Source organism: Poecilia mexicana, unplaced genomic scaffold (genome assembly GCF_051168715.1).
Source record: "Poecilia mexicana isolate PSO_F unplaced genomic scaffold, ASM5116871v1 scaffold_9, whole genome shotgun sequence".
Taxonomy (NCBI): Eukaryota; Metazoa; Chordata; class Actinopteri; order Cyprinodontiformes; family Poeciliidae; genus Poecilia; species Poecilia mexicana.
In genome coordinates this window covers 11,279,656-11,289,498 of record NW_028263378.1, presented here as the reverse complement: position 1 = coordinate 11,289,498, position 9,843 = coordinate 11,279,656, and the positions used below count along the sequence as shown (strand labels likewise).

General features: G+C 36.4%; 2 long non-coding RNA genes across 2 annotated transcripts; both read right to left on the bottom strand.

The window, feature by feature from the left end:
* Window positions 1-892: 892 nt before the first annotated feature.
* LOC148157660 (uncharacterized) lies at window positions 893-2,519 on the bottom strand. Its single transcript, XR_015764264.1, has 3 exons — window positions 2,362-2,519; window positions 1,756-1,870; window positions 893-1,441 (listed from the first exon to the last, which is right to left on the bottom strand). It is a non-coding gene; the product is annotated as an uncharacterized LOC148157660 (long non-coding RNA).
* Window positions 2,520-5,303: 2,784 nt separating this feature from the next.
* Window positions 5,304-7,263, bottom strand: LOC148157659 (uncharacterized). Its single transcript, XR_015764263.1, has 3 exons — window positions 7,106-7,263; window positions 6,542-6,656; window positions 5,304-6,284 (listed from the first exon to the last, which is right to left on the bottom strand). It is a non-coding gene; the product is annotated as an uncharacterized LOC148157659 (long non-coding RNA).
* Between the last annotated feature and the right edge of the window lie 2,580 nt (window positions 7,264-9,843).

Sequence of the window (9,843 nt, the reverse complement as noted above, 5' to 3'; positions counted from 1 at the left end):
TGTAGCTGTGCGCTGCTTTACCTGCTATCTGATCGCTCCGTATGTCTTTTTTACTGCAGTGAGCCTCGATGTAGCCAAACTCCGTCAAGTATGGCTTTGTTTTTATTCCATATTAGCTTCGTTGTGTTGGTGCATTTTGACTTGGTTCAATTTTCCGCCGCAACACGCAAACTTCCCCATTCACTCAGTGCGTTATAGTTACACATCGCTGAGGATTTGTTGCTGCGCGTTTGCGCAGTGTGAAGGAAAGAGGAGACCAGCTGCACATGCAGGCTGCGAAATGAGATGCGGGTGATCGGTTTGTGTGATCGGCAACAAGAGACCGTGATCGGATCGGCGATCACCGATCATACACTTTTTCACGGAAATCGGCCGATTACGATCGGTGGACGATCGATCGGCACACCTTTTATATATATTTTCTTTAATTCAGGTTTGCTTTTATTTTTTACCTCAGTTATCATCCTCTTCACTTAGTTCTTATTCAGCCTTGCTTCTCACAGTTTTCATTGTTTTCAGCTTTTTAATTATTACCAATTATATGGCAAATGGCCACTTTGATGTTTATTTCCTGACTTATGAAGGTCAACATGCTTTTCTTTAATGACATGTTCTCTTGTCTTTCCATGTTGATGAGTGCATGGCTGTGATCAATTAACAGGAAGTCAAGAATTACTAATTAAAAGTTTCTCAACGATGTGATCAATCAACCAAAAAGAAAAAAAATAAGAATTATAATAAAAAAAGATTAAATTGCATTATTTTTTGGGGTATAACTTGTGGTGAGGGATATGATTTTCTTTCCTTTTCATTCTCAACAAATGATGGTATTCAGAGTAAAAGTTCTATTTTTATGAAATTTTCAGTCTCAGGAGATGTTGCTGCAATAAAATCAGAGTTATTTCAAGGTTTATTCTGCATTTTTACCAGACATGTCAATATATGTGGGGCTTTAACACAAAAAGAAAACAAATACAAATATGTACTATTACAGTATAGAATAAGAAATAATAGTTTACCATTGAGTTTATCTGCACAATGTTTTAAAAGGTTCATATTATATTTTGCAGTGATATATCCAACTGTCTAAACCTGAGATATGCAACTTCACATCTTTATTCTGAACAGTGCTTTTAAAAATGTTCCTCTATACTAAACCAAATACACTGCTTTAGAGAATATCAAATTCTTCTCCATGACTTATAGAGATGAACAAACAGAAGATTTTGAATATCTAATCGATACAAAAACCAAGAGGGTTATACAATCCAAACACAATAAGAAAACAAACTGTGTGAAGCAAATTTGATGAATGACGAAGCTGTTTTGCACATTTTAGATTCTCTTGATTTGTCGTTGATTCAGTTTTTGAATCCTTCCGAAATACTTCTCCAGCCGAACGTCAACACAGATGGGCCTCATCCTGCCCTTCAAATACAGTCTGAAAAACAACAAGAAGACGCATAACTGTGGAGCTTTTAAAAAACAAACAAAAAAAGCATGTTGCTTATTGGTACTATTTAAATTTAGAATGATCCACACATTAGTAGAGTAGGGGGTAGATAAAACCCTTCAGAAAGACAGACAGACAGACAGCAATGAATAAAAGAGAGGCCAATTTGATTAAATTAATGAAACCAAATTAAAGGCTCTGAAATTTAACCATAATTATGAAACAGTGCACATAATATATGCAAGCATGCATTAGTCTTTGTAATCTGATTACTTTCTAAAGCTTTCACTTGCTGTACTTACTTCAGAGCATCGATGTCACAGACTCCATTGCTGTACTGCCGCTCCACTCGTTCAACTTTCGAAAGCTTTCTTGGCATAGATTTTTGTGTACTGATGCAGCAGCTTGGGATGCTAGCTGCAAAAAAGAGATGACACAATGTTAGAAAAAAACACATCAAAAATAATTCCACATTGTGCATAATTGAGGTGAACAAAATAATAATAATAAAAAAAAACAGTTTCTTAATATATTTAGTACTTTGACGTGGATGTTTCCAATAAGCTTTGTTATGTTCTGGGTATTTTAGAAACTCATAAAACTCCCAGTTAGACTGTAAGCTTTTCATTGTACAGCAGCATCCTGCAGGTTGTAGTCAAGTGAATCAGAAATACCAGTCAAATGTTTATGTGCTGCAACCGGCATTTATGCAAAAAAGTATGGAAAAAAAAACTGTATTAAACACATTCTAATAGTTTTTACTTTTAAATCATAAAATAGCAGGAAAACAATTGACAAAAAATTCAAACTGACACTTACTCAAGAAATTGCTTCTGATTAATGATCAAAGATTATCAAAGATTTGCTTCCTTTGTATTTCCACTGATGAGGAAATGTGCAGGGCTTACCGTTAGTGGATGTGATGGCCAAAGCACTTAGGAAGACAACCAGCAACACCACCTTCAGATCCATGACGGCAGAGTGACAGAGGGGAGAAACTGTCTTCAGAGCATAAACACCACCAGTATATATAAACAGTCACACGCACGCTCATGTACAAACGTCCACAGACTCACACACACACAGCATGAGGTGGATATGGTGTTGAAAACAGTAAAACTCCCAGCAGCTGTGATTATGTGTGTGTGGGGGGGTGGTAGACAAATTGTGTCATTTCTGAACAGGAGCTGATTAATACTAATATGGGAATGCTGCATGAAGACAAGCTCGGACAAGTTGGATGTCGATGCCAGATGACAGCCTGACAGCCTAACCAGCGCCACACCTGCGGCAACAAAAGAATATGAAAAAAACTCACAGTTGAGTCATTTAGTTTAAACTGAAACCTAACTGAGGCCACAGTTTAAGTCTTTGAAGTCGGTTTGTGCAGCTAAAGTGCTTCTCAGGTTAGAGAGATAATTAAATCTGAGTTCCCAGTGAAGGTGCTCTTGACTTTTGCTGCTCCAAGAAAAGGTCAAAGGTCAAAGCACAATTTTGAAAAATGAAAATCTGATTTTGAAAGAGACGACAGTGTTGTATTGTAGTAGAGAAAAGACAATACGCAACATTTGTCTTTTCAGAAAAACGTTGGAGGAAAAGAAAATGTGTGCTAGACTTCATGTCCTTTTCAAGCACAGAACTTTATAACTCAGCAGTCGAACAAACTTACCTACATTTATTGTATGTAGGTCAAATTAATTTTTCCTTTCGCTTCTATTTCCTGTGGTTTCAGCATTTTTTTTTGTTTGCAGCGTTTTTCTGTTGATTTTTTTTTCTGTTCCCTCGTAATAACGCACTGATCAGTTCATGCAGCATAATTAAATACTGAAGTTATTTCTTAAGGTGGCCATCATACTTTCTGCTACAATATGAGGACTGCATGTGCAGTTCCATCTCAACCTTACACAAGCAGACAAACATGCAGTAAATAAATCGATTTTCAGTCAGGTTTTTGCACCAAAGAGTTAAATATATATAAACATGTTTTAACTGAGGCTCTTTAAATGTGTATATATTTGAAATTTGTGACTCTATACAAAATAGACCAGGGTGTGTTTACTTATTTCAAGGGAGCGCAAACGTTTTGCAAGGTAATGCAAAACAAAAATTTTCCCCCAGATAAAATAAACTGAAGTAAAATAAGTTGCAATAAGATCCAGAAATATAAAACAACATAAGATATAAGTAAGAAACCCAATAACCATTGCAGCAGACCAGGCACGTGCAGAGGGGTGGGGGCTTGAGCACCTGCCCCTTTCTTTTGCTCCTTGCCCCCAAGTGCCCTTTTGGTCAAAAAATTTTTTTTGGTATTATTATTTCCTAAGCCCTCTTCTGACACATAGTAACATGTACTAAAATTATTTGTTTTTTTGTTGGTTTTTTTTTGTGCAACATAATAAGCCGAACATCTTGTTACCTTTGACCTTTTGCCGCATGACGCAGTTGCTATGCTTTCCTGAATGGACCATCTTCATCTCTACTGCAGCAAACAGGCAGCTTTTTTTTTAATAGATTACAGTAAACTAAAAGGTTGCATTGTGCCCTTGTTTATATTTTTAATAGTGTAATTCTGCAAAGACAAAATATGTCTGGTGGTCTAGCTCTGATTTACATATCTTGCTAAATTGCAGGTTTGAATACTGAAATACTTTCCTATAACAAAATAGACCTGCAGAAAGAAATTACTAATAAAATATCTTACATATGGATAGCTGTATGCTCTGTATAGAGATTTTCCTTAGCTTTGATTGTATATGTCACAATATTGTAATTTATCATTGTTTATTAAACTCTGAAAGCTGTGTGGCTTTGTTAATAGTCTGTCCCAGAATGCAGCTAGATGTGCCCTTTTTTTTTGAGCACCTGCCCCTTTAGTCGTGTCTGCACGGCCCTGCAGCAGACACATGCTCTTTTGTGGATTTTTCTGTGGAACATAACTCTAAATTATTCTCTGAAAATGTGCATATTTGTGGATTCTTTAAGGTGTATAAAAAAATTAGCTTGGGGAAAAATGCTATTTGAGGAGCTATTGGTTGGTCTCTGCAAAAGCAGCTCTCATTGGCTGAGTCCCCAAACTCAGGAAAGCTGCATCTTAGCTTCTGTGGAAGTGCCCCTCCAGTTTTATCAAGGTATGTTTGGTGCTTAAAGTATTAAAATAGGTTTTAAAAAGTGTTTTTAGAGGGGGTCTCAAGTATTTGAGAATTTCAGCTATTTGCGGGTGGTTGTGGTTTCTAAACTCCTCAAATATCAGGTGCCCACTGTACTTCTTATCCCAGGTTTTCTCCCTTTACGAATAAATTTACTCAAGTGAAAGGCTGGAAATATTACAATTGTTTAGTGTGAGATCCTGTTTTTTTTTATTTATTTTAAAGCTATACAGTTAGTGCCTGGTGACCTAAAATGCTGCTCACCGCATCTCGCAACTCTTTAGAAGTCAAATTTGTAACAATTTGACTTCTAATTGTTCATGTTGCCTGCCAGTAGAGTTTTCCACCTCAGCTGTGGATCTCTGCTGCTCCTCCAGAGTTACTGTCAACGTCTTCCCTGTGTCTGTGATGAGAGCTCTGGTTTCTTGCAGGGATCATCTTACTGTCATTCTGTCTGTTGTTGCTGTAAGCTCCTGCACACACACACCAGTCTATCTAATATGTAAAGGAGCATTTACATGGGTGTTAATGTTATTAATATCTTGACATAAAAAACAGTTTTGGGTATGGCTTAACTTGGTGTCTTCAGTTGTACTTGACAAATGGGTAAAATAAGGTTACAAAACTGTTTGCAGGAGCCTTTTGGCACCACAGCTCTTATTTGTTTTACTTTTTGTTTTGCAAAAAGGTACAAAACACTGTGCCATGTTATAATGTATTATGATTTATTGCAAAAAATATGATCTACAATTTAAAACAATAGGATACAATAGCATTTTATAAGCTACCCTGTGCCACAGTAAGATTTAAATATACAGCTATAATTAAAAAACTGTTACTGATTTGCAGACACATGTCACAGAACAAATAAACAACATGAGTCATATTTTTAAAGGACATTTTATCAAGCTGATTATATGATTATCAAATATATGCTGCCTAAATTCAAGCAGAAACAATAATATTCTATACTATAAATGTACAGAACATCTATTTATCTATTTCCTGCTCTACATAGATTAAGTGTTTTAAGAAATATGATTTGAAGGTTTTAACAGGAGAAAACAAAGGTGTGAAAAAAGACATTTACAGACTTTGACGATTGTTAGACATATGCTGCCATAACTAACCTCCCTACTCTCAAAATTACAACATTCTTCTTTATAGATAGTGCTCATCTATAAAATGATCAGTACTGGCTGTTAATACACAAGAAATACTTAATGTTGAATAAGAGCAGAGGGTTTTATCAGCTTATGTTGACCATGTTAATGATTATACAGCCTGGTGTTTAGATAAATTTTGCATCTTCATCTTGGGAAGCAATCAGAGAGATGTGAGGGATCCAGTGATATAACGTGTGGATACACTGCAGTTCCAAAAATATTTCCTCCATACTTAACTTAAGTACATAAGTCCAGAAAATATATATTGTTTCCATCACTCATAGAGTTGAAGTAAAAGCAGAACCTGAACATTTCAGTAAACAGGACAAGTGAAAGAGCTTGTAAAAGCCAAACTCTTAAAAGCAAGAAACATCGTGGACAAGCAAAGTAAAGTATTTGTTGCTCAGCTCAGTATTTCATAGGCTTGTGGTCGTTCCCCTTTTCAATTTCAGCTTCTCCAGCAGTTTTTTATATTTTGGGTGAGCACACGATGGTTTCTTCTGGCCCTTTATGTACAGTCTATAAACCAAAAACAAAATTGATGAGAGTTGAGTTATTTTGTGTTTCAGCTGTTCAACCAGAGAGCATATAAAACACTTAGTGTGAGAAAGACACTGCCAGCTGAATGGGAAACGCTGCAGCCCAAACAACAGTCAGCGACTCACTGACACACAGCGACTCACAGTTTTACAAATAAATGATGAAAAAAGCTTGCTGTATTTATTTATTTGTTGTTTTGCTTTATTAATCTCTGGTGGCTCATTTGCCGCACTTACAGGACGGCATCGATGTCACAGACTTCAGCACTGCTCTGGAACTCCCATCGTTCAGCCTTCCGCAGCTTCCAAAAGGAAATATCTCTTGTTTTGATGCAGCATTTCGGGATGTAAGCTGAGAAAAAGGAAATAAATGAAATACAATACACACTTTGCTTGACTGAAAAAAAAAGAAAAGAAATTCAATCAACTTTGTTAAAGTCTATAAACATCCTAATTAGCTTTGAAGTTTTGCCATGTGCTGTTGTAGCCTGAAGCTTGTGATTAATTGGACCAAAAAGATCAGTTAAATCTTTACATGTTGCAACTGGTATTGACTGTAAAGGCAGAAAAGTTATGCTTGATACTTTTAACTTTAAAAGACTGAAACACCAAGAAAAATTTACAAGTGTGTTCCAGCTGCTCCTTTCGGAAAAAAGAAAAAAAAAAAAACAAACAAAAAAAAAAACTCAAACACTTCAATTTACACTAATTCCAAGGAATACTTTTAAATAATAATAAGATTAAATGGATTTGTCATCTGATTATTTTCGTCTGTCTTGCGCAGAAAGGTGCAGGTCTTACCGTCAGTGGAGATGATGGCCAAAGTCATCAGAGAGACGACCAGGAAGACGACCTTTAGATCCATGATGGCAGAGGAACTGTGGGGATAAACGCTGTTGCAGCTCTATATAAGCTGATCGTGAACGTGCATGTGTATGTGCACACACACACACCCCTAAGGCCACCCAAACACACTTTTTAATTAGGATCAGCAACTGAAAGCCATGAAAGGCTGTAGAGCAGTGATGATCGGTGGAGATTAGGTCTTTTATTAGGATAAATCCTGCCAGAATTGAACCCAGATTATTAAAACTGTGGATGCTGGATTGATGCAGGAATGCTACCCGGAGACAGGCTTGGACAAGTTGAATGACTGCACATCAACCGACTCTCTTTTGATTCATTGATGACACATGATTACCTGACAAAGCCACACAAGCAGCAACAAAAGCTATAGGAAAAATACAAATAAAACCGTTGAATCAGTTTTGTTTAAACAAAAAGCCAGAAGGAGGTCAAGAGGAGCAGAGGATTTGTTGCAAGGAAGTTCATGATACCAAATGTTCTACGTTTTTTGAATGCAGCACATGTGGCAGGTGCTGTGCATGTTTCTAGATGATTTATGTTTTTCCATGAACATGACTTCAACACGTGCTCCTGCAGTGAAAAGGCAAAGTTTTTTGTTTTGTTTTTTGGAAAACAACAACAAAAAATGTGATTGGATGACTCTGGAGATTAACCGTGTGCTATGAGCAATGGAAATGTTTAAGCTTTGTATTGTGTTTAAAGCTCTAAACCTTCAGTTTCTTTTTAAGAATAAGTGCAGCAAAACTTTAAAGCTACAGCAGTAAGTTTGCAGGTGCAAGATGACAACACACAGAAGGGAAAGTTGACAATTTGTTCAGTTTTATTCACTTATCCATCACCATTCAGCAGACGGTAATTTTCTATCAAAGAAAATTAAATAACAATTGCTGCTAACAGGAACCTCTCTTGCTCAAAAAAACTTTTTATATTTGCTTCCATGCCCAACAATAATTATGTTTTAAAACCTTTTTTTAATTATTTTTTATGGAGAAAAGAAAACATTTTCGCTACATGATGAAATATAACACATGGCCTGTTTACCCAGAAGAAGCTTCACAGTAAAATTAAATTGACCTTATTACCTTGTCATAAATTAACTGTAATTAACCCTTTTTTTTTTTTTTTGGTTCAGCCTCACCAGACATGACCAGGCCTGATTACTGCCTGACCTCTACAATCCAGAATTTGCTCAACTAGAACCTGCTTGTCAACATGAAGTAACCAAAAACATTACAAAAGCCATTCGCACCTGAGCTCTACAGAAAACTGAGAACAAATCAGACTGACGTCCATTTTTCTGAAAATAGTTACAAAGGGATTTCTAAGGTTTCTGGATTTCAGTCAACCACAGTGAGTCATTAACCACAAATGGAGAAAACATGAAGCAGAACTGAAGGATAGAAAGAGAAATAGAAAATCCACCTTTAAGCAGCTCAAAAAACATAAAATGAAGATTTTACAAGGGTTTTGTCAAAAACTTCAATGTAATTACTGAGCTGTGACAAGACCTTTGAAAAGCTATTCATGATGGAAAGTTAATCTGCGACAATGTATAAGACTCAGTTTTTGTTATTTCAACAGCTTAATGCCGATTGTTGCTGCCAGATAGAGAAATCAGACTAGTTGGTTTGGATAACTCTATTTTCTTTACAAATAAAATAACAATTCAAAAACTGCTTTTTTATTCTTTCAGGTTATCTTTGTGATGATTTGAAATATTTTACTGTTACAAAACAATAAAACAAACAATGAATTAATCTGTAAGAGGACAGACATCTTTTCATCGCACTGTGCATCCTGATGCTGTAGTGATTATTATCTAAGTTAAAACACAAAAACCAATCAAAATAACGGAGATTTTCATCAATTATTGGTCAGTTCAATGCTTGGTTGCCGCTGAGACTGGACACCAAACCCTCATCCATGTGCAGGAAGCCACTGTACTTCTGCGATATTCTCTGGATTAGAGAGCCTTATGTTTGTTTCTTCATTTTTCAATAATTATTAAACAAGAGATTAATTACTTTTTGAATTACAGCCATTACGAAAGCTGTTTAATTAAAACTACTTCATTCCAATTCAGTCCAGCTTGTATCCAGTTTATTAATATTCATTTCAAATGACCATGTAACACTGTGTAAAGTAAGCATTCCACCAAAAAGACATGAGATGTAACTCACGGCAAGCAGTTAAAACACTTATTGGTGGTTATATTGAAACTTTCTTTACATCACGGAGATCAGAGCAAGTCAATGTTGTTCTAAAGTGGTTCCATTGGCGGTAATACAATTAACCATTCGCCGTCATGGTAAACACCTTTCGAGCCGATGTTTATTGTTGGAGCTTCCCACATCTCACCACATGTTATGCAAGTTAACTGAGCGTGCAAGCGGACAATATTATTTAGGAGGAAGAAAAGGTTTTGCCCTGGAGGAGTTTTTTTAAAGTAGCAAAGGCAACAGACAGGGAGCTGTTGGTTCAGGAACTCACATTAAATAATGTGGCAGAGATCAAAACCGACAAGAAAGCTTCTTTGTTTACAGACGGACTTCTGTTCCCACGTTCCAGATGCTGAAGCAAGAGATTCGCTCTTTGTGTGCTCCTTCTGTCTTAGCCATTGCGACACGAAGACCGTGATGCACTTAAGTTGTAGAACAACCCAGCAGGTTTGC